General features: G+C 38.5%; 1 protein-coding gene across 4 annotated transcripts in view; it reads right to left on the reverse strand.

Annotated features, from left to right (window-relative positions):
* DUSP16 (dual specificity phosphatase 16) overlaps positions 1 to 20,552 on the reverse strand; it is a 70,354-nt gene extending 49,802 nt beyond the window's left edge. For 2 of the 4 annotated variants that reach the window (XM_002917980.4, XM_034645608.1), the window contains exon 1: positions 20,420 to 20,552. The gene's annotated coding sequence lies outside the window, so the exon portion shown is untranslated. Of the gene's footprint in view, positions 1 to 4,369; positions 4,430 to 18,929; positions 18,982 to 20,419 lie in introns of those variants that run through there. The other 2 variants (XM_034645609.1, XM_019798313.2) reach the window with 2 other exon arrangements.
* Positions 20,553 to 26,374: the final 5,822 nt, after the last annotated feature.

A 26,374-nucleotide genomic window follows, 5' to 3' on the forward strand; every position in this document is an offset into this window, starting at 1 on the left:
TGTGGTAAGGGATTTCTAAGGTTTGCTCCAAGACAATGACTTCCACTCTTCTGCTGGCCCCGCCGCAAGGCACACAGGAGCCCCCTCTGGGCTTGTGACTCTACCAGGTAAAAAAATCGAGGGAGGGAGGCCGGGGGCAGAGGAAGATGAGGCAGCAGCAGCAGCACTGCTCACTCCAGCCTCCGAGGCTGGGCTACTTTAAGTCCCTGCATCTGTCCTCCCACTTCCCCTTCTGGGGCCCGGGGAGCTAATGATAGCGGGAAGCTGCACCACAGGGCAAAGTGGGTGGCAAGGCCAGGACCCAAGCAACGAGTCGCAGCACCACGGGACAGCTGGGGGACAGAGCAGCCATGATACGAATCAGTATCCTCCCTGCCCTCGTCCTACAGTTACTTTTTCCATTCTGTCCTTTTCACCGTCTATCTTTTCCCTGTAACTTGGCTCCATCCCATCATCTAACTGTGCTGTCTCCCTGCCCTTATTTGTTCTTAGAGGCTCTGCTGCTCCCCCGTCTCTCTCCCTCCCTCCCCCCTTCATCTTCATCTCTCCCTTCCCGATGATAACCAAGACTCTTCTCCGGTTAAGCCCTTATCATGAGCCCACTTTCTTTGATGGGGGGAGAACTACCAAGGCCCTTGATAAGGGCTGCTCTTACAGGGAGAGCCCCCAACTGCTCCAGACCGCTTCGAGACAGTCGTCCATAGAGTCAGCTGTTCAATCAACCTTGGAAATCTTTATTTGTTACTGTACAATAAAAAGTTCCATTTCAGAGGAGAGAGAAATGGTCTCCAGTTGAGTGTTTCACACATGGCTACACTGAAATGATTAACCTAGTCTCCTCCGTTCTCACCAGCTCTCAAGTGCCCATCTGATGATCTAGATACCACGGGTAAAACCCCTCTCTAAACCTCAGAGGAAGACACAAATCCTCAATGTTTCCATACTAGATTGCTTAGGAAATGAACAAGATCTGAATGATTTTGTCATCTAGTGCTCAGATTTTTAAAGCAGAAAGCAAGCTCTGCAAGTGTGGATGAAGCTGTCCTCGTCAGGGGTCTGACAGACACCTGTGCCCACAGCGTCCCCGCCCTGCCCTTCCTCCCGCACCACCGGCCTCGGGCGGGGGGCCACTAGTTTTCTTCTCAGTTGAGCCCAAGCCCATCCCGAGGACCTTCAAAGAGAAGAAAAGATAGAGTGGAAAACAAAGTAACTACAGGCCCCTACCTCAGCTCCCAGTTCTACTGGCTCATATTTTAAAACAATCTCCCAAACAATTTGAAGAGCAAAATAAATAGTAATGGATTAGAATTCACAGAATAAAATAAATACCCATGACTCCAAAAAAACAGATTTCCTGAAAACACTTGCTCAAGAATGAAAGTGTAAGAGGATGGTGTTCCTATTGGCTATCTGGTTCTCTTTTAAGAGGTTACTGTGTCGCCTTTGGGACGGTACTGCATTCTGGTGTGACGTCAGCCAGGCTCAGGCATGCCACGTGCAGCAGGTAAGCAGGTGACACGTTCCTATCGAAGCCTCAATGTCCCGCTCTGAAAAATACCTGTGTCTGTATTGGTTTAAGTTGAATTAACTTAGGTTTCTAAAACCATATGGGGTACTGTGGGGGAGAAAAAACAGAACAGACGGAAAGCCCCAATATTATTTAGTTGAAAAAGCACATTTGTGCAAAAATAAAAGGACAACGCGCTAGCAGGTATACAGCAAGTCAAAGAAGGATTTTGAAGGAAAACAGGGACATGAACTGCCAGAGAGAAGAGGAAAGAAAATTCCAGATGAAGATCACGCATGAGCAAAAGTAGAGGGACAAACTGTGTGCAGATTTTCCTGGCTAGAGCACAGATTATAACAGCGAGTAACAGAACTGGTTGGTGAAGTGGAAGGGGCCAGCCGGTGCAGATTCCTGAAAGTCTAAAGCCACACACGCCAACGCAAGCTTTATGAACAGAACACGAGAACACTGCTGGAAGAATTTCACCAGTAACTTTCTATGGATCGAAATAAGGAGAAAATCGAAGCAAGGAGACGACTCGTTATAACCTGTACAGTGCTCGTTGTCTAAAGACAGGCTCTGCCTAGAGTGGCGACTGCAAAATCTGACAGGAAAGGAAGGAGCCAAGGAACTGGTGATGGTCTAAATCCAAGGCAGTATGCCTGGCACAAAATACACCCTTATTAAACAACTGACTTCCTGACTGAAGGTGTCTGCGAAAACGGCTGTGTAGACTACGTTATCAATTTATTCTACGATAGAAACATCCAGAAACATCTCCGTAACTTATTCTGTCCCTGCTTCAGATGAACCAATATCAAGCAAAATGAGCAATATGTACAAGTTCAAGTTTTACTAGTCAGGTCATTGTTCATGAAACAGAAGCATTAGTCATATTAAAAGGCCAAAATAAGTAAAGCAGAACGCAAAGAGAGGTAGATACTGGATGCTGGCATTATGGGTGACTTCCTCCTATATATTTTTCAGTAATTTCTAACATTTCCATTTTATATATATATATATATATATATAAATATTACACGCACACACACACATATATGCACATATAAAAGGTATATATCTTCTGCAACAAAAAATCTAAGGCATATATATTTTAATCACTGGTAACTCATGTCATGCTATTCAGAGGAAGAAAGTAATTATTTTGTATGAAACACTAATCAAAAAAAGTTTCAATACAGAGTCATGGGATTCATCCAACAGTGCTTAGTAGTGTGAAAAAAAATTAGAGATTTTTAAAAATTTAATTACATATCCCTATGACAGCCCTGCTTCAAGGTGTGAAGCATTCATATGTATTCCATACAAAGCAATATAAACATATACAATTTAGTACAGGGCAATGTCCCTTTTCCAGAGGTAACCTGCAGTACCAAAGACCACTGAGTCAAAATTAAAATTGAAAGCACAATCATTACAAATCAAATAAGTTTGCCAAAAGTGGAATTTAATATAAAGCAGACCACAGGATTGTCTATTAAGAACTCAATGACTTAAATACCAAAATATCTAGTTTCACCATCTCATATAAAAGGTAGTCCATGGCATAGACTCCAATGATAATGCTTACAAGGCTCCAGTGTTTTATCTCACTGCGCACATTCCCGAATAGGTACAAAAGAAACCTACCACCATTTGCTATCAACATAATTAAGCATCACGGAACACTATCAGAGACTAAAAGGCCCTCTAAGCAAAATGTAAATGTTCAGTTTGTTCTCTTGCAAATAGCGTTCATCCTTCTGAATTCTGGGGTTTTGGACCGTAGCTAAAATGTAAAACTCCAGAAGAAAAATTAAATAGATTAGTGGAATAGACATGTGTTCATTTATTGACCACCTACTATATTCAATTTCCTATAGAGCAACTTCTCAGTTTTGTCTAACTCCAAGGAACACTTAAGGAATTTGATTTAAAATATGATAAAAATGATCACCCAGGCTCCGTTCCTGGAGACTGATACTTGAGGTCTCAAGCAGAGACTGTGACATTTAATAAATGTCCCAGGAGATTCTTCGGATCAGGCAAGTTTGAAAAACACGGTCCTAAAGATACATTTTGTTCTCTCAATGTTCACATTCAATCAGTTGTCAAGACCTCCTGATTCTCAGTCTCTCTCTCTCTCTGTCTCTGTCTCTCTTGCACCTGGAGGACAAAAGGTACAAAAGCTGTGTTTGAACTGAAAATGGGAATTGCCAATAATGGGAAGAACGGGATGTCAGTCTGAGAGAAAGTCAAGTCTCATAGCTGAAGCAGGCATTCCATTCTACTCCTAGTGCTTGCCTTCTGACAGGTCAGTAACATCCCTTTTATAAAATGTTAAGTACTTGCCCAAAGTCACATAATTCATTAATGGTGGAACAGAAACCAGAGCTCCCACAAAGCAGTGCTTTCCACAACTCTATAGGTCTTATCAAACATTTGCAAATTTTAATAGGCTCCTGAAAGGCACAGAAAGCAACAGATTTCAAAAGATTAGAAAAAAATACATCCTTTTAAACACCTGGTATGTGTGGCTGTGAGGGGAGATGGCCTCACCACTATCTGCAGAGAAATAGCCACGTGAGGGGCACCTATGACTCTTGATCTCAAGGTTGTGGGTTTGAACCCCACATTGAGTATAGAGATTATTTAAAAATAAAATATTAGGGACGCCTGGGTGGCTCTGTGAAGTGTCTGCCTTCGGCTCGGGTCATGATCCCAGAGTCGTGGGATTGAGTCCCACATGGGGAGCCTGCTTCTCCCTCTGTTTGCCCACTCTCTCTCTGACAAATAAATAAAATCTTTTTTTTTAAAGTTAAATAAATAAAATATTTTTTAAAAAAGAAGAAATAGGGGCACCTGGGTGGCTCAGTCGTTAAGCATCTGCCTTCGGATCCCGGGGTTCTGGGATCGAGCCCCACATCAGGCTCCTCTGTTGAGAGCTTGCTTCTTCCTCTCCCACTCCCCGTTTGTGTTCCCTCTCTCACTGGCTGTCTCTCTGTCAAATAAAGAAAGAAAATCTTAAAAAAAAAATAAAAAAATAAAAAAGAAGAAATAGCCATGTAAGAAGTAGAGAACAAAATGATGAGACAACAAGCCCCACAGAACATTCATGAAGAATAAGGAACTCTGAAAGCAGAAGCTTGTCTGCTTCACTGGGTCACTGTGAGAACACAGTTAAGTATGCAGAAGAATCGTACTTTACAAATTGTAACACTTGCTAAAAAGGGAATAACTCAATACAGGATTAATGGAGGAGCATTTTGGCTAACACAGTTCTGAACCCTGGCTGCACATTAAAATCACCTGTGGAATTCTTAAATAGCCTGATGTATCTCAGACCAGTAAGTCAAAATCTCTGGGGAGTGGGACCCAGGCATCAGCATTTTTTACACAAGTAGGTAGTGGTGGATCCTTTACTGCCTCCCAAGGAAGGGTCACAAAAGACAGGCCACTTGGAAGGCAGAGTTTAAGGAGAAAAGGAGAAACTGGGTGACACACATTATACTGAAATCCATCTCACCTACATCTTGAAGCAATATCTGCTCAAAGTAGGGTTCTGACTATACCATCAAGTCACAGATCACGTTCTCAATATCATAGTTTCTATAATTCCAATAATAATGAAGGACCACAATTCACTTATGATACCCAACAAAAGTCCACAAGGATGTGCTGGGGCACGAAACCCTGTTCTGGCTTCATAAAATAGTTTATGGTCGAAGCAATCTAGTTGCCAATCTTTCTTCACTGTTTTTTAGATGTATCAAGAAAAGATTTTTCAAGGTTGAAGGGAGACAAGACAGAGTTCAGTGTTCACCTGTGAATGAATGCAAGTTAAATAAATATCTCCACCCAGGAATTTCCCATTACTAAGGACAAATCACAGGGCATACAATCTTTTGTAATCCCTACCTCTGATCCAATCCTGTAAAACTTCATTTAATAAGCTGATGATGGAAACCAAGATTTGGGCCACCAGCCAAACAATCTCTATTACATTAAATAAAGGACATCCCCCACCCTTCTTAGGGTTGTGCCAGTAGTTAGTTACTTAAAAAAAAAAAAGAAAAGAAAAGCAGGGGGGTGGGGTGGAGAAAAGGTAGCATTCAACCAGAGTCAGAAATTTCTATTCATAATATACCTTATTAACATACAAGAGAAGAAACACCAGACTAGAAAATGCTCACACGACTCTCCCCCTTGAGTACTGGGTCAGACCAGTGGCTCATTCACTTATATCACCATTTCTGAACATCTGGATTTTTTTTTTAAGATTTTATTTATTTATGTGACCGAGAGACAGCCAGTGAGAGAGGGAACACAAGCAGGGGAGTGGGAGAGGAAGAAGCAGGCTCCCAGCGGAGGAGCCCGATGTGGGACTCGATCCTGGAACGCCGGGATCACGCCCTGAGCTGAAGGCAGACGCTTAACGACTGCGCTACCCAGGCGCCCTGAACATCTGGATTACGCAAACCTTTCTGTCCAGGCATCTTTGGGTGACACAATACCATAGAAATAAAACATGTGCACCAGATACCCGGAAAGCTGTGGAGAGGGGTGCACCAAGACTGGGAGAAGAGAAAGAATGTCTAGTGGTGGCGTCTGAAAGTCAACAAGGAGGAGATGATAAATCTCACCGACCTGTATTTACCCTGGATGCTCTCCTACTCCAACTCCTTAGGGTGCTATACGATCTCCTTGTATTCACAAATAACTTCTGGCCAAGAGAAATTTGGAGGGAGCAGGGACATTACTAGCCAGCACACTCTTTTACAAACTCTGGAGGCAACCTCTTTTCCGCTGGACCCCGAGGCTGACTGCTTCCTGCCAGGAAACACTGAACGCAGATTCATCCTCAGGAGGTAGGCAGTTTGCAGCACAGACTCGGCAGAGGGAAAGGGGGCAGAGGCAAGACAGTCTCCTTCCTTCAGATCCCAGGTACACGCTGCTCCCTCCCCCATCACAAATACAAACCCAAAGAGAAGCGTAAAAGGGAAGGACGGCTTTACGACTCTGACAGTTTTCTGACAAGATCACACTGACATTTCTGCCCGTCGGCATCTCCTACAAAGCGTAAGCAGGAGAGTAAAAGAGGAAGTCTTAGTAAAACTAGTCGGCATTATTGCAGGGTCCAGTAAGGTAGGCAAAAGGTGTAGCACTCAGGAGCTGGACAACCTAGAATAGTTGTAGACAGAAGTTAGCTGCCTAGACTTTACGATCCTCAAACTTTTTAGTCAACAGACCACTTCAGAATGACAAAACTGCCATGTCTTCCAACAACTGTGTCTCTGATTACTCATGACCCATTACAAAACACTAAAGGAAACAATGACCAAGAAAGTTCTGCTGACTGGTATAATGACACATGAAGCCTAGATCAGAATTTAGATAAGAGAGTATTGAAAACAGGCACAAAAAACTGTTCAAGAATGTCCACATGATGAATGGCTAGGCAAAACATGTTATATATCCACACAATGGAATATTATTCAGCCATAAAAACAAATGAATATTGCTACCTGTTATGACATGGACAAGTTTTGAAAACATTATCCTAAGTGAAAGAAGCCAGACACAGAGGCTACATATTAAATGAATCTGTATATATGAAATGCCCAGAATAGGCAAATTTATAGAGACAGAAAGATCAGTGGTTGCCAGAGGCTGCCTGGGGTGGGGGGATGAGGGTGACGGGGAATGACTGTTAATGTGTTTTGGGGGGGGGTGATAAAAATGTTGTGGAGTTAGGGACACCTGGGTGGCTCAGTTGGTTAAGCATCTGCCTTCAGCTCAGGTCATGATCCCCAGGGTCCTGGGATCGAGTCCCAAATTGGGCTCCTTACTCAGCGGGGAGCCTGCTTCTCCCTCTGCCTGCTGCTCCCCCTGGTTGTGTGCTCCCCCCTGCCGACAAATAAATAAATAAAAATTAAAAAAATAAAGTTAAAAAAATGTTCTGGAGTTAGTTCTGATGCTTGCATAGTTCCATGGGTATATTTAAAAAATACTAATTTTTTTTTTTTAACTTTAGAAAAAATGAATTTTAGGGACACCTGGACAGCTCAGTGGTTAAGCATCTGACTTCGGCTCAGGTCATGATCCCAGGGTGCTGGGATCGAGTGCCGCATCAGGCTCCTTGCTCAGCCGGGAGCCTGCTTCTCGCTCTGCCTGCAGCTCCCCCTGCTTGTGCTCTCTCTCTCTCTCTCTCTGACAAACAAAATCGTTATAAAAATTTTTTTAAAAATTAAAAAAATGAATTTTATAGTTGTGAATTAGATCTCAATTTTGTCAAAGGGTAAATTGCATGGTATGTGAATGATAACCCAATAAAGCTGTTATTTAAAAAAAAAAAAAAGACAAAGAAAGGCCAAGAAACTATACCAAATAAAAGGAAATGAAAAAGATACATGACAAGTAAATGCAGTATCTGATCTTCAACTGGATCCCATACTAGAGGGAAAACATGCTATGAAGAATCTTATTGGATAACTGGCAAGACGAAATACAAAAGACAGAAAGGATAGGGGTATTAAATCAATGTTAGGTTTACTGGAGTTAACAGCTCTACTATGGGTAGAATGCTCTTGTTCTCTGGAGAGCCACTGAAGTGGATGGGGATAAAGGGCCATGATGTGTCCACTTATTCTCAAGTGGAAAAATATATCATGTATACACATGAAGACAGAGCAGATGAAAAAACAAAGGGGGCAAACTGTTAACAGTATATGTTGATTTTTTTCTTCTCTGTATGTTTAAAATTATTTCCAAACAAAAAGTTTAAAATATACAAAAACAAAGAAAATATACATACTCTAAGATACAAAAATTCTACTTCCAATTAATTTATCCCATATAAATATTTGCCCAATATATTATATGTGAAATACTGTTCACTGAAAAACATGTTTAATATTGTAAAAAGTCAGAAACAGACACAATCTCGAGTCAGTGACCAATTAATGGGTTAAGTATACTATTATCAATGTGGTATTATTCCCTATGGCTGTCCAAAAAGAAAGATGTTTATATGTACTGATGTAGAATGGTTTCCACAAATACATTCTTTTTTTTAAGTTCTCTTTTTACTGAAGTATAGTTGACATGCAAGGTTATATTAGTTTCAAGTGTGTAACACAATGATTTGACAATTCTGTATATTACTCAGTGCTTGCCACAATAAGTGTAGTCACCATCTTTCACCATATGATGTTATTAAAATATGACTGACTCTATTCCCTATGCTGTACTTTTCACCTCTGTGACTTATTTCAAAAACGTATTATTTTGTGAAACAAAAAACAACAAAACAACAGGGATATAGGAAGAATGGGGCTCTCCCTAACAGCAAAAGCAATGGAAACCTAAGCCGCTCAGGCATGCGTTGACTTAGTTAGGAAAGGATTTAAAACTGTTCTCTATATGTATTTATGAAGCTAGTTATTTATTTGTAGATAGGAATAATTTTCTCTCCTACGACACTGGTAATACAAAGTTTCCTAGTGAAAAAAGAAACTGATACAATCTGGATGCCATTCTCTCCTAGTTAACTCAAAATCTCTCTTAATAAACTTTTAAAAAGTCAAATACAACATGTATACTAAAAAGCATACAAATATGAATGTACAATCGAAGAACTCTTAACAAAGTTAGCGTATTCATGCAACTACCATCCTGATCAAGGAATAGAAGACTCCAGAAATTGGCCTTATATACTGTCTCAACAATTAATCTCCTTCCCTATAAAGGTCACTGCTATCTCGATTTCTTACACCACAACTTAGTTTTGCCTGTTTTTGCTTGTATAAACTCTTTTGTTCGACACTATTATTTGAGCCCATGTTGTTGTAAATAGCAATAGTTTTCCCTGTTCACTGCTATACAGTCCTTCACTGAATATATGACATTCTTCTACTGGCGGGCCATCTAGGTTGTTTCCAGTTTGGAGTTGTTATAAATTGTACTATGAACATTCTTGTACGTGACTTTTGGTGAACAAAAGTACACGTTTCTGCTGGGTACACACTGAAGAGTGGATTTACTGGATCGGAGGTATGACGACTAGGAGGAGCTTTACTACAATACTATCAAATTTCCAAAGGAGCTATACCAATTTACAACTCCACCATCAGTGTTGGAGATTACTAGTTATTCTAAATCTTTGTTGATACTTGACATTTTCAAGTTTTTGTTGTTGTTGTATTTGTTTGCTTTTAAATTTTAGCTATCCAGGTCAGCGTGCAGTGGAAATTCGCCACGGTTTTATTCAGCATTCTGTGATGACTAATATGTTGAGCCCCTCCAGAAACGTTCGCATTTAAATCTACAATTGACTTGAAATCTATTTTTATGTATGAGGTGAAGCAGGGATCAAAACTGATTTTTTTCTGGTATGGACAGCATATGCAATTGACCCAGGATCATTTACTCAAAAGACTTTTCTTTCCACATTGCTGTACAATGCTGCCTTAATTATAAATTAAGTGTGTATATGTATACACGTACACATAAATATACATACTTCTATGTATTTATTGCATACACACACATTTATTTTTGTAGGTCTATTTCTGGTCTTTATTCCACTGACCTGTTAATTCCACACTGTGTATCCAATAGTGTACATCCTGCAATTTTGCTTCTGTTTGATATTATTACCTTGGCTATTCTTGCTGTTTGTGTTTCCATATAAATTCTAGAATCAGCTTGTGTAATGATTTTAGACATCTTTCACTAGATTTATTTCGTCCTAGGTATTTGAATTTTTTGAAATTATGTCATCTTTCTCAAAACTTCATCTTCCGGTTATTACCATTACACAGAAATACATATTTTGTATACAGATGTGGTATCTAGGAATATTATTGAACTTACCTTTAACAAAGTATTATTTTTAATTTACATAAAATAAAATTCATATTTTCTGCTGTACGGTTCTAGGAGTCTTGACTAAATGTAACCATCCACTCCTTTGTAATCAACACTTTCCCCTCACCCTCAAACCCCAGCAACCACTCGCCTGTTCTCCATACCTACAGTTTTGCCCTTCTAGAATAGGACTTAGATTGAACCACACAGTGTATAACTTTTTGAGAGCGGCTTCTTTCACTCAATATAATGCCTTTAAGATTTATCTATCTATTAAACTATACATCAATAGTTCGTAGGGATGCACCACACTTTGTATTTGCATTCACCAGTTGTAGGAAATTTGGGTTCTTTCTAGTTATTGGTGATTACACACAAAGCTGCATAACCATTTGAATACAGGTTTTTGCGGGAACATAAGTTTGCATTTTTAAGTAAACACCTAAGAGTAGGGCTGATGAGTCATATGAGAAGTGTACACTTATCTTTATAAGACACTGCCAATCTGTTTTTCAAAGAAATTGTACCATTTTGCACTCCCACCAGGAATACATGAAAATTCCATTTGCTCTCTATACTCACCAGAACTTGGTATCATATTTAGGAAGTCCCTAAGTTTTGTCTGTTAAGAGCATTGTATCATGAACAGATATTAGATTTTAACAAATGCTTCGCCTGAATATATTGAGATAGTCATATGATTTTTCTATTTTTACAGGTAATGTGGTGAATTATATTGATTTTTTAATACTGTCAAAATCTTATGTGTTCCCTAATTAGAAAAAACTAACTTATTATCACACAAATCATGATCAAATTTTAAGTTACTCTGATAAAAAGGTACATGGACAATGAAGTCTAATGCTATTCTAAAAGCTACTATCCAGCCAAAATTGTAGTGATCGCTTCAGTCACATTTCCTAGCAAATCTTTCCCCACCAAATACCAAAGAGATCAGAGAAATGGTGACCAAATCAATCTCAGAGCCATATGTACCACTCTAATGTTTAAAATGTGGAATCTGAAGCATCCAAAAGGGAAGAGAACTTCTATTTCAAATGATATTAATGTTGTTAAAGAGTAACACTGTAGTGAAATTACAGTATAAAAATGTTATTTTTCCCATGCAACATAAATAAATGAATAATGAAAACACCTGATAGTTGTATACATTATAAATTTATGAAATGGTATCATTTGGAGGGGAAATCTTACACCCTTTTGATAATGATGACATTAACGAATTCTGACCTACTAATTACCAACCATAAGTTAGTTTTATCTTTTCACTTTACCTGTTCTTTGGGTTTGTGTTTTTTCACAACTAAATGACCATCCATAATCAGAGATGGGTGATGAGGAGCCCCACAGGGCCAAAATAATCTTTTGCAATGAGATTGTCATAATGTTATCAAATGCATTTTCAATCCTCAAGTTCTGTATAATCTAGGTTAAGAATGACCTAGGGTGGCTCTGTACGTTCTGGCAGCTTCCCACACTGTAGCTCTGAAGTTACCTTAGTCTTCTACATTACCTCCCCTGTTCACACACTCAGCTCTATTCAGTATCTTAGCAAACGAAGAGATCGGTAATGTTCCATCGAGACCTGACAACATACTGGAAAGCAATGCCAATGCCATGGATAGCCAAGCACAAAGGCAACACTGGACTGGTTATCTTGAGTTCTACTGCAAGCACTATGAACTCCTCCCTCTTTCTGGGTCACATTCCTCACCCACTCGTATTTGGTTTACTGGATTTTACTTGTTGCTCTTATTACCTCGTAGAATGCTATTAGCATTAGGGCATTTTAAGTCATGGCACCATATGGTGATAATATATAACTCCATATAACTAAGATGAGCTCCCTGAAGACTGGTCATCTGCCAAACAGTATCCATAAGATGCAAAAAAATTTAAAAATATCAAGTACCTGAAATCTAAAAGTAATTCTACGCATGTTATAAGCACAGTCCACAGCATCCTTCAACCTCAACCACCACAATCACATTACTTCTTTTAATTACTACCACGATATCACTAGGAAAGCCACAAAGAATAAACAAATCAGTTGGGTAATACTTCTTTAAAGCTGGCATTTAACCCAAAACTTCAGCTGGTTTTACAGAAATAAAAATTCACTGAATTTAGACTGGGTGTTCTGTTTGCTCTGTGAATTTAAAACAACAACAAATATGCTGTCCAATGAACTTTGGCTTCTATTTCCTCATGTGAGTAGGTTTTTAAAAAACAACAACTGCCATCTATCTCCAGGGCAAAGTACAACATACCCACCGAAGGGCTTGTGTGGAGCAGCAGTAAAAGAACGAATCTTTAGGCTCAGGATTTGAGAGTCATACCACCAGTATGAAGAGCAAAAGGAGTAAAATTTGTAAAAATTAAAAAACCAAAGATCTGACAAAGCTTTTGTGGAGTGCTTCTTATTAGCCATCAACAAAGATTTCTCACTCTAGGGGTCAGTATTACCTAGGATCGAAGGAGATGTTAGCTGCTCGAGGTCAGGTGATAAAAGGCAATACTCTCAAAACTAAGAATTTTAACACCTCAGTTATCATCTTGTCTACCCCCACAGGTAATGGGGAAGAGGAGGAAGACTAGAAGAATGAATCTGAGGCCTCAAATTCTCTTTGGACTACAAAGCCCTCAACTAAGCCGGCTGCACTGGCAACAGCTAGAGATGGGGGAGTGAGGCCGCTCTGCGGGTGCTCTACCCCCACTCTTTCCATTTTTGTATCCCCGGCGTTATCACACCTGGTCTGTGAGTAGTTCTAAGTTGCCAATCCACATTTTAAAAACAAAATGGCATCTTACCAAAGAAAATCAAATAACCTAATTTAAAAATGGGTGAAGGACTTAAACATTCCTCCAGAGAGGATATACAAATGGCCAACAAGTAGATGAAAGATGCTTAACACCTTGTGCACTCTTGGGAGGGATTATAAAATGGTGCAACCATTATAAAATGGTGCAACCATTATGCAAAACAGTATGGTGGCTCCTCAAAAAATTAAAAATAGAGCTACCAAATGGTACAGCTATTCAACTTCCCGATATATATCTAATGGAATTGAAAGCAGGGTCTCTAGGAGATATTTGTACACCCATGTTCATAGCAGCATTGTTCATAATAACTAAAAGCAACTCAAAGGTCCATTGATAAGATGAATAAAAAAAGCATGGTTATACATAAAATACAACATTAATCAGCTTTTAGAAGGAAGGAAATCCTGTCACGTGTCACAACATGGATGAATCCTGAAGACATTACTCTAAGCAAAATAGGTCACCAAAACACAAACACTATATGATTCCACTTACATGAAGTATCTAAAATACTCAAAATCATAGAAACAGAATGTAGAATGGCTACCAGGGGCTGGGGGCAGGGAGAAATGGGGATTTGTTGTTTAATGAGTAAAGAGCTTCAGATTTGCAAGATGGAACAGTTCTAAAGATATGTGTAACAACAAAGTGACCATACTTAACACTACTAGTTAAGATGGCAAATTTTCTGTTGTTTTTACCACAATAAGAAAAAAGAAGAAGAATGACAATAGATCTCCTACTTTTTCTTGCTGTGTCCTTGCCAACCTTTCATATTCTCAAGGAGCCAAGAAGTGCCCCAGGACAGTCGTCCTTCTCCTGAACTACCCTACAGAAGCAGCCAGCTAGCACACCGCTCCGAGCAAGGAGGGCAGGTCGCAGTCACAGGAGGGTAGGAGAAATGGCCAGGAGAGGACCTCAAGCAGACTGGCCTCCACTTCTAACTATGACTTTATCCCCCAGCCTAGGAAAGTGGAGACTGGTGTGCTGGACCCCCAGTTGAAGAACGTCCAGTGAGAAGAATAAGGAATCTTTTATGGTGATCTGTTTAAATCATGAAGAGTAAAAAAATACAGAGATGGTGCCAAGGGTAAACTCCTTGATGACCGAGTACATGCTATACTTCCTTGCGTCCCTTCTAATACCTCACTCTTACAAGTCACTCAGTAAATACTTGTTCATGCTGATAACAATGACATATTGATGACCACTGGCAGAAAGAATGGATCTTTTGTCCAGAAAAAAAAAGCCTACCAGACTCAGAAGCCAAAGTGCTTATTTTAATGAATGAATGAAGGGTCATTTCCATAATAAAAATCTCCAATGATTTCACAATAACTTTTACTAAAAACTTGTATAAAACTACTTTTTCCTGGCAAGTGAAAACCACACTGCCTAACATTTGTACTTGGAAATTCCCCAACCCCCCCCCCAAAATACTGTATCTCCTTAAACTAACATCATTAATTACATTCTATAATGAGATAGCCACTGACAGCATCTAAGATCCTTCAACATGGGTCATTCATCTGCTAGAAAAAAATGCTAGAGTTTGTCTTTCAGTTGGACTGTAGACAAGAGAAGAAGGGGTTTTCCGCTGTACATGATTTTTATTGTTGGTTATAAAATCAAGCCTCCTGAATATTTACATTAACAAGGCTCTTAGTCACTCACATAAGGAAAAATGAAAACAATTGCTTTAATTACATACTTAAGAGGGTTTCAGTAGAAGAAAAAGTTTCTGATATTTGGATATTCTGTGGTAATGAAATGAGATGCCCCTAGGCTACCCCTAAGCTGTTTAAAGCAGCTGTTAAATTTGTATACGTACATGCATTTTATTCTTAAAAATACACCCCAAAGCACAGGTGCCTTTTGGTCCCTTAAATGCCACAGTTAACGACGTTAATCTCCAGGGTCTCCCAATACTGATAAACCACAAATAAAATGCAGTGGAATCACTCTACAAGATTTTTGTTGGATAGAAGATGAAAACTTTTTAGGTTAACATTTTAACAGCCTCTTTTATAAGCAGTGTAATTGCTCTGCAATTTACTAGAGTTGGGAATATGATTTTCAACTCACTGCATGTCCAAATTCATATAATCTTGACAGGATTTTATATGAGGAAGCAGGTCACTGCTCTCGCTGAAACACAAATAGAATCCCATTTAAAGGCACTCGAAACCTCAAAGGTTCTGCCTCATTCAAGTAAAATTTAGTTGCCATAATGCACGAAGGGAATCACTTTCCTTTAGTTGTCCTTTAATTTTATCTAAGGCAGATACGCAGTGCGAACAGTATTAACAAACAAGAACACATGCCCAACAAGCAAAAGGGGATTTCTACCAGGTTTTTAACCACGGTGTTTAAAATTAAGCCTCCTAGTAGGACAACTTGCATTTTCTCAGAACACTGTATGAGGGTGTTTTGATTATAGACTACACACACGTATGTTCCTCTAGAAAAATAAAAATGTATTTAGTTTTCCATTTTCAGTGGACATTTGGGGCAGAATATAAGTAACTGCCCAAAAGTCAAAACCTCATTTTAGCTTTAACCTTCTGTACCATCAAGATCTTTATTAAAGATATTACCCAGCTAGCAATGCGACTAGGAAACACCACACATTTTCCTATCCTCTCTCTAATCCTGTCCACTTTTTTGATAAAAAAGGTTAATAAATGTGAAATGGTCAAGACAGGGGGAAAAAAAAAGGAGAGACAGGAATTTTAGAATTGGGGACTACGTCTGAGATGATGTTAATACAATATTCTCACTTCACACTTGAGAACACTGAGACCAGCCTTTAATTAGCTCTACACCTAATTGGGATAAAGGTCTGTATAATCCTCCGCTAAAATCAGAAAGAAAACGGATGTGGCCTTATTTGAGGAGGAACACTTAAAACAGCCTCCAGACTAAAGGAAAGTTATCTTAGCAAGTTACTTAACCATCTTTGGGCTTTCCTTTCGTTGTATTTATGACAGACACACGGCTACCCAACAGATATGGCTTTCCTTCTAACTTGCTAACAGAATCCCAATTTCTCCTGGGCTCATGCAGTGTGCCAAACCCTAGAAAATGATATGCCAACCATGTTAATCCCATTCCCCTCAGTCATAAACATTTCCCCAGTCTCTCCTGTGACTGGGGGCAGTCTTGTAATACAGTTCAAACAAATGAGACTTAAGAGAAAATAGGATGGATGCCTCTGGAAAAGATTTTGTTCTCTGTTAGGCAAGCACAGGGGGAAGGATTGCTTGCTTGGTCCCCTTCCTTCTTCTTGACTTGGAAAGGAATGTGATGCCTAGAGCTGAGGCAGCCATTTTGTGACCTGGCGTCAGCAAGTGAACACACAAGAGACGGCAGAGTCAAAGACCACAGTGAACCAGGGGCTTTGAGGACACTGCTGAGCAGCTAAATCAACCTCTGAACTTCATGAACTGCACAGTGACAAACTGCTTACGGTTTAAACCTCTGCTAGTGGATTTCCGTTAACTACAGCTGAAAGCAGTTCTGAATTTTTAAAAAAATTTTTCTCTAGCTTGCTGTGATTTTCCTGCCCAATCTCACTCCCATCACAATATATTCTGCTTACACTACATGCAACTAAGAGGCGACAGGATTATATTTCTCCTGAATAGTTAATAGAGACCAATTTAACTACCGTACAGTACCTCAACTATATGACTCAACTAAAATGTCATCAATAGGGAAAACGTTAGGTGAAAAAACATGATTTAGAATCATGTTTGTTCTTCATTACTGACTTTGATCCTTCCTTCTGCCATCTCAAATCCTTTTTGGAAATAAGTACCACATATATGACAAACTGATAAATGATACCTATTGGAGCCAAACTCTTCTGTCTCCTGTTAGTAAAAAATAAAGTATTACAATTTCACCCTTGAATCTGCAGTCCCAAACCTGGCCCAGTCGATATTTCCATATACTGGTGCTCACAACCAAAGCTTAGAGACTTACCAGCACTACACCAAACTCATGGCATTTCTATTTTCTACTATAATGGAACATATACGGGTTATAATAAAAGTTAAATGTTGGTAAGACATTAAAAGTCAAACTATCCAGTGCAGTTATTTAAATAGTTATTTTAACCATATTTTGATGGAAAATTTTCAAATATATGTTCATCTCCATCTCTAGTTATTTTAACCATATTTTGATGGAAATTTTTCAAATATATGTTCATCTCATGACTCCTGCTGCACCCAGCTCTGTACTTCCCCGGGGCCCCATTCTCCCTGAGCCCAGCAAACAGGAGAACCCGCTTCACCCCCCAGCCCTCTCTGCCCTCCAGTGCTTATCTCTCCACTCCGTCCACAGCCCAGTCCTGCCTGCAGCTGTTCCCATGATCACCAATGTCTACACCACTCACTCTTTCATAATTTCTTCCTTCTAACCTCATTTGTCTTCTGTCATCCCTGAGCTTCTTTGGGGAAGAAAAAAAGGTCAACAGCCTCTCTAGTTGGAAGGAACAAACAACAGCCATCAGCACCCATTCTCCTCTCAATTATGAAACCATCTCTTCTGTTGCCATTCAAGAAGAAAATGACCAAGTACTCCTAATTTTGAGCACAGATGTAAATGAGTATGAACAGATATCTATGTATGTGCATATATGTGGGCTCAGTGCTTTTCTAGTTTAAAAAAAGAAAAAAGGGAGAACAAATGCTCGGTTTTCTGTTCACTTGCAGAGTGCTTTTACCGACTCCTCCTTGCTGTCTGTCCTTTATCTGACCACTTTCTGATATTAAATGACCTTCCACCCATTATGGTCTCTGGGTCGCACAGCTCATCCCACACAGTAGCATATTCCCTTCTTCCTGATAAATTAATCAGTTAAGATAGGAACATTACTTAATTTATACAGATGTCTATGTCAGACTTCTCTAAAATATCTTAGGACATGGTGCTAGTTTATATCAGCATTATAAAAGTATAATCCTGAGACCCCAGGGTGGGAGGTCCCTGAGACCCTTTCCAGAGATGCACACTGGCAAAACTATTTTTGGTAATAACAAAGGTGTTATCTGCCTTTTTTGCTCTCATTCTCTCCTGAGCGTACAACAGCGAATCCAGAGGACACACGATGTGTGATGATAATGTATGCTGCTGAAAACTAATGAAACATATGCTCATACATGTTTGTGGTTTTTAGAATTTTCTAAGGTAGTAAGATTAAGGCATAAATATATATGTTTTCAGAAATCAGCTGAGTGTGTTCTCAGTACCTCCATGCTCCTAGCAATAGCAATCTTTGGTAGTATCTGCTATAATCTCCACAACTTCAATATCATACAATGAATTCATTTAGTGTTTCAAGGAAAAGAAATTGAATGTTTTAAACATTGACAAGATGAGCTCTTTAAAAGCAAAAGACTTTACATATTAGAAATAAACAAGCCACTGAAGCATTATACAGGGTAAATAACCATATTGCTCTGGTTGGGACAGTGCACATAATAGCTGAGAAACTAATGAAGTTTGGTATAGTTAACACTGCTGAATGTCTGCTGGATGGAAAGCCAGTAAAAGAATTCATAGCAGTGCCACTTAAAAATGATGCAGTATCTCATCAAATTAAAGATTTAGTTCCAAACATGAGTTAGAAGTTAGTCTCTCGCCTTAAGGACTGTACTTATGCTTTATAAGTGGACAAATCCGTAGACGTGGGAGGACTTACTGTTTTGTTTTCACTATTGCAGTATCCATGCCAACTCATCGAAGAAGGTCTTCTTTTATGTGAATGGTTGCAACAAAGAGGAATGCTGTTGAATTACTCAAAGTATTAAATAACTTTTTTGAGTCTCACGATTTATCCTGAAACAACTATGTTGATACCCGTTCTGATGGTACAAAAGCAAAGCTGGCCAAAACTGCTGGTGCTTTAGCCTGAATCAAGGCAGAAGTATAAAACAGTACTGGTACTAATTATGCTCTTCACTGTATCAATCATTAAAAAAAAAAAAAAAGCCAGTTTCACTTCACAATATCCTTGATAAAACATTAAGGGTGATTAATTTTATTGCATCTCACTCTTGAAAACTTGGTCTTTTTAATATTCTGTGTGATGGAATGGAAGGTACACAAAAACACTTCTGCTGCATATTTAACACAACGGCAGTCTCAAGGAAAAGCGTTTATACAATTGTTGGAGTTGTGAGCTAAACTGTATACTTTTTTCATAGAATACCATTTTTGCTTAAAAGAATGACTGGCAGACAACAGCTAGTTATTCAGACTGAGGTATTTGGCAGACATTTTCTCTAAAACGAATAAAGTGAGCCTGACACTTCAAGGAAAAAATTGACAATATCTGTTGCCAATGACAAAATTTGAGCTTTCAAGAAAAAATTTTGGAAAACTTGAACTCAACAGCAAAAATCTTGATCACTGCCCAATTCTCAAAGGCTTTTTTGATGAGAATAATGGTCATATTAATGAATGTGATTTGTTAAATATTGTGTAATCAAATGTGTCAACATTTGTAAGATCTGTATAACTCAGTAAACCATTATTTTTCAAATGACGAATGCATGATGTTACAAAATCACATAGGGTCAAAGAGCCATTCAAAGTTCAAGATGGACCAATTGAGTTTTAATGTTATGGAATAAAAAAAAAAATCACTGGTACGGTTTCGGATTCAACACTGAAACTAACTTTTAAGAATCTACCACTTGTTGAGTTTTGATGTGACAAAGGATATTCACAATTACAAAAGCTATTAAAATAGTCCACCCTTGTTCAACTATGTATCTGTATATAGAGGGCTTTAGCCACATAATTCAAACCAAACTATCACAACAGACTGAAATATAAAAGCAGTTATGAAAATCCAACTGTTCTCTATTAAGCAACACAGTAAAAAAAAGTGGCAAAATGCAAATGTCACACTTCTAATTTTTTGTTTCGGACTTTTTCACGAAACTATGTTATTTATATTAACTTTTAACGAGTTTGTTGTTTTTAAATGAATAAACATTTTAAACATTTCTTAGTTTTAATTTCTAGTATGTTCAATATTGACAGATATAGCCCACATAAGCAAAAGATCTTTGGGGTCCTCGATAATCTTTAGGAGTACAAGGTGTCCTGACACCAAAATGTTTGAAAACCAGTGATTTATAACCCACAAAACTTAGAAGAATGTGTATATAAGAAAATAAGCACCTGAAAATGAAACAGAAGATCTCGGCTCCAGGTCTAGCACCGCTTCTTACTTGCTTTGGGACCTGGATAAATTACTTAATCTCTCTAAAGTCTTAGTTTCCTCATCTGTAAAATGGATAACTCGTATCTTGTTCTGAGGATTAAAGAAAAAATATGTTAAAGCAATTTATAAACTACAAGTATGTTATTATTACAAAGTCTCAAAACTCAGGGTTTTAAATACTTCTAATGACTAAAATTCTCCTTATTTTAAAAATCCATTAGTAAAAGCAGAACTTATAGAAAATGTGAAGGGGAGATTTCTGATTAGTCAATTAGCTCAAGTGTCTAACCACAAAATTTTACTGTATTAAATTTCTCCCTCTACGGTTATAATTGGCAATGTGTATTTTAATTATTATGGGTATTTCCAAATATAGATAATAATATAGACAATAATAACAAACCCCAATATACCCATCACCTAGCTTCGACAATTATCAAAAATTTGCCAACATTATTTTATTTACTTCCCATTTGTGTATGTTTGTGCCTACCCTGAAGTTTTTTAAAAACATGTTAGGCATCATTTCATGTTGCCTATAAATACTTTCATATGTGTCTGTAACAGATGAGAATTTTTTAACATAACCACAGTACCATTAGCATGGATAAAAACTTAATGGTTATAATTCTTATATATCATCTAATACACACTCCATGTTTCCTGATTGTCTCCCAAAAAAAAAAAAAAAGTCTTGTTAGTTCTTAGTTGCTTTGTATCATTCAAAATATCACTTATCAGTTCAAGTGAACACAAGATTTTTACCTAAAGATAGGAAGGAAAAGGAAATAATACCATGCTTTATATACCATGTAAGGTATATAAACTTACAAAACAAAGTCAACAACTATCTTCCTGAGGAATGTGCTTCTCTCCCAACCAAACAACAAACAAAAATAACACAAGAAACCCACTATAAGACAGTCCAGACTGGCAACACTTCAGTGTTCTGAGAAGTAACCAGAAGAGGACACAGCTCAGCTACTCAGGAAGAGAAAGAGCTGATAGGAGACAACCACCCACCACTTCGGAAAAGACGAGCCCAGGTCAGCCACAGCATCAGGCAAGCTGGAGGTGAGGTCAGGGTCCAGGTTCTAGAATGAGCATACTGCTCAAACAAGTCAGGTGCCCAAGGCTGTAAGGCAACCCCCTAGAGGTTTCAACTCAAAGCTCAAAAAACAATGCTCTAAGCTAGAGACATAATGGAACCATGATCAAAAGGAACAGATGTGAAAATTTACTCAATTTATTCAGCAAACACTTATCAAAAGATGACTCTACTAGGCACTATCTAGGATATGAGTGGTATTTTTTTTAATTTACACAATGCAAACAAAAAGCAGCATATACCTCTCTACACATATCTTTCCCCATTAATTTTAAGGGGGAGAATGGAAATTATTTAGTATTAATGACCTTGCCATTTACCATTACAACTTAGAGTGCATCTTTTTTCTGTAAACTGCAGTCAGCCCCACTCCTCATGTAGCCTCTAAAACAAATCTGAGTTCTAGTGTCCTTCTCACACACACCACAGACCCCTAGTGTTATATCTACAATTCTTCTCTGAATATTTAGTTTAGAACGAAACCAAGGGAATGCTAAAGAATTTCCCACCTCCTCTGAAAACTTTTATTTTCCATAGGCTTATACCAAGTACATCAGAATGTATTGTAGAAGGACACGTAATATACACTTAATATAAATCCTTTTTAGAATCCTTTACCTCAATTTCACCTGTAGATTTTTTTTTTAATTTAAAACTGCAAAAAGTGCAGACAAGAGGACGGAACATATTTTTTAAAGAACACTTGAGAAGTACTTCATAAATATGAATAAAAACATGAAACAGTCACTAAAAAAATTTTAGTTGACACGATGAAGAACATCTCAACAATATCAAAACACAGTGGTCAGATAACTACGGTAAGTCCAGACTTCCCCATTTCGGAACTGACATTTCACTTCAAGTTTCTACTATTTGTAGAAAAACAGCTTAGGGGTGCCTGGGTGGCTCAGTCAGTTAAGTGTCTGTCTTTGGTTCAGGTCATGATCTCAGGGGCCTGGGATCAAGTCCCACATCAGGCTCTCTGCTAGGTGCGGAGTCTGCTTCTCCCTCTCCCTCTGTGCTCTCTAATAAATAAAATCTTAAAAATTAATTAATCAATTAATTAAAATTGTATCATTAACATTCATCAGAATATCATATGCAAAACAGAGTAAGTGGGCCCATAACTAGCCCTCTATGATTTCCTTGATCCTGCCCATTATCTTCATTAGACATCACAATTTGTCATCAAATTTTCCATGTAGTGTTTACTTGTTCACTATCCCTCCATCTTCTCCCACTAGAATGTAAGGTCCCTAAGGACAAAAACCTTACCTTATTTTCCACTGTATGCCCAGTTCCTAGAACAGTGTCTAACACATAGTAGAGGCTCCAAATAAAGTTGCTGAATGAAGAGATGGATGAATGACCTCCCCCACTACCTTTCCTCCAGACTCACGTTAACCACCCCTTAAGGCCAAGGTCAAATTCTGTTATCTCTATGAAGATTACCTCCCCATTACCTCCCCCAATGCTCTAATCTCTTTCTCCCTTATACCATGAATTTGGCACTTCCCAGCTGTCTGATACTTGTTTATTTTTACAAATGTACATGCTTCCCTTAAAATTCTTATAATCCTCCTCTCCTTATTAAGGGCATGGATCCATGTCTCCAGCTTTTGGTATCCACTTCAGTATATATAAATAGCATATCGTTAATAATTGTTTTGCTTAATCAATTTATACCTATAGTTAATCTAAAAATCAATTTAGTCAATAGTTCCAACTTTTTATAACCTATCCCTCACTTTCTAATAACTCCATTGAAATTTCAGTGGGTCTCTACTTTATATTTGGCAATTTCAAGTTCTACATTCTCACACAACTTATGCTCATAATTTACTTCATCCATCCCTTCTCCCTAGATTAAATTTTTTATGTCATGAAAAATCTCATGACTTTTTGATGATACCTATAATGAGGTATCTAATCCCAATCAAGGAGGAGGTGAAGTTTCATTACTCCCTTCTTGTTGAAGTATTGAAGAGTATTTTTTCCCTTTATCCCTTTTTTCTTTCATGCCAAGAGGTATCCCATTTCCTTCTTTATTGATCACACCTCTGGCAAGCTTTTATTTCTTTGTACCTGTCCTTAGTAATCTTAGATCCTTCCTTTTGAGACACTTCTGTTTCCTCCAGTCATTTATTTGATTAAATTTCAAACTCCCTTTCTCAGTGTATGAGAATGGCCTCTTCTAAAGCCTGAGCTTGCTTCTTTAAATCCAGCCAACCTTTATGAACCTCATCCCTTCACATAGCCAACCCTTGATCATCTGGGCTAATGAAATATACAAAAATATGAGATTATCCACAACACAAGAAAATAAAAAAAATTTGACATCTGGCTTTGGAATATATCATGTGGCTTTGGGCAAGACTTACTTTCTTAATTATGTTTTGGCTTAAGCCAACATTAGTAACATTTTTTTTTATGATTTTAGATTTTCATACAAGTTTTAAAAAGCCAATCAAGCATCAACTGTGGTTTTTCCTATGAAGTCTTTTAACTAGTTTTTTCAATCTGTTAAAGTCTGTCATAAAATCTGGTTTCTGTTTCTCCTGATTTCTTTCCTCCCTTTTCTTGGAATTCTGATCCAAATCAACTTACTCTATATTAATTTACTTCTTCAACTTAAAATAGCACTTGCTTGAGAATGCAAAGCATTTTAAGAACAGTTAAACGTTCAGTGAAATTTTTAGTCCAAATAACACAGGATAGAAAATCCCACTTTTTTGGATAATCCAGGAAAAGTTAGGTTTCTGGGGAAAATTGCACTAGTAATGCTAGCAAAATATATTTAGTAGGATATTGGGATTGGTTGAAAATAGGAAAACATTAATATTGGACAGCTATGCAAATCAACTTCATCAGTATATAATCTCATACACCAAAACCTCCACAGAATCAAATTCTCAATACAAGCATTTATAGAAAATAGCATCAACCCTGGTCCTTCTCCTGGCCCCAGACTAAACTCTGCACCCATCTCGGACCTGATCTCAGCCTCACTTCTACAAATAAGGTTTAAAATGTTTAAGAAAAAGGAAAAGAACTGGGTTAACAGGATCTTCTCTTTTGCCCCCTTTTCAGTTACAGCCACTAAGTTTTTGGCCGGAGAGACCCCTAACCCTCAATTTTACAGGACTATTTTTACTTTATAGCCAATTCAATTATTTTACATACGAATGTAGGTCTACAGTACTTGAACTCACTTTCCTTCATACACTACTCACCATATTGCCAGCAGAATTAATAAACCATTTCTAATTTTCTCCCATGTGGAACTTTGATAAGTATGCATTATTTTACCCAAAAACTAACTTTTGGGCTGGTGAATTTGACCCAAGTTTTTATATAAAACGTTCACTGTTAATTGCCCCCCCTCAATTTTTTGTAACAGTAACCTTCTACACAGTCCTCAAACTCAGTAAATCTACAACTTTATTTTAAAAAACAAAAATCAAAAAACTTTCACGGTGCCTAGTCACATTCTGAAAGCCACAAATTCCTAGTTTTCCAATTCACTTCTCCAGCTTTCTGCCTTCACCAAATGGGAGAACTCCGCAAGTCTCAATTAACTCGGGCCTCCCAAGCTGTATGTCCACCAATATATGATTCTCAAGGAAAAGTAAATAATTGAAACTAACTGGTAAGAATTATTTTCCTTTAAAAATTTACCTTAACTTTAAAAAATCTCTCTTCTTCATGGAGTTTGAAATAGGATACAACCTTTGAGGAATGAGTTGTCACCTATGTGCACTCTCAATCAGCCCCACAAAATGAGTGGCATAAAGTGGGATTTTTCTGAGAGCCTAAGTTCCCCAAATAGTACTTAGAAGGTCTTTCAAGGATGGCACATTTCTCAAACACACACACACACCCCGGAAGAAAGAAAAGAAACATACCTGGTCATTTTCTAAACAGGTTTGATAGGTTTGGTTGACTTGTAAGAGCAGAGTATTTACTTATAATCTTTTAAAGCAGAAGTGGCAGCCAGAGTACTAGGTAAATAAAAACTTCAGAGAGTTTTAAAAACCCTGCATCTTAACTCACTTCCCCTTGGTTCAAGGGGACGGCAGAGCAAATCCCAGGGCAAATGAGATTATGCAACAGGTTTTTCCTCTCCTTATTCATCATGGGCTGGTTAGAGGTGTGCTTTCTCCAAACAATTTGAAACACCCAGAACCTTAGGATCTTTGCAACTGGCGTTTAATAAACTCCTTTAGGATTTTGCAGTATCCATTCATTTAAAGATCTACTCGTATTTTCTCAAGTTAATCACCGGGTTTTTGTTTGTTTGTTTTAGGAAATTAACCCATTATCTGAAAGCTTCAATTGTGCATAAATATTTTCCTTCCTGGTGTTTTATTACATGAAACCACACATGATAAACAGATCCTCGGCTGTCCCCTTGGGCTTTTTTATTTCTCACGTTTTATGGCTAGTGTAAATAATGAAGTCACGGGAGCGCTGGGCCCCCAACACGGTGACTCGGGCCCCTCATGAAAACGGAGTTTTTGGTTGGTCGGTTGCGTTTAAGAACGCAGCACCGTCACCACCCAGGTGGCCTCGCTGCTTACACCAAAGGCGAATTTGGGATAATGGGAACAGTCAGGCCGGGGCCCCACTTGGCAGGCGTGTTGTGTAACAGTCGCGCCTGGAAGTGAGCAACTTCGTCCGCGAAGGTACCGCGTCCCGCGGCGGCTGCTTCTCGCGGCCAGATCCGGCGGCCCGGCTGGCTCGCCGCGGTGCGGCCGGGGGGCGCACGGACCGAGACCCCGCGCCCGGCCGCCCGCCCCCTTCC

This window comes from Ailuropoda melanoleuca, chromosome 16 (genome assembly GCF_002007445.2).
Source record: "Ailuropoda melanoleuca isolate Jingjing chromosome 16, ASM200744v2, whole genome shotgun sequence".
Lineage (NCBI taxonomy): Eukaryota > Metazoa > Chordata > Mammalia > Carnivora > Ursidae > Ailuropoda > Ailuropoda melanoleuca.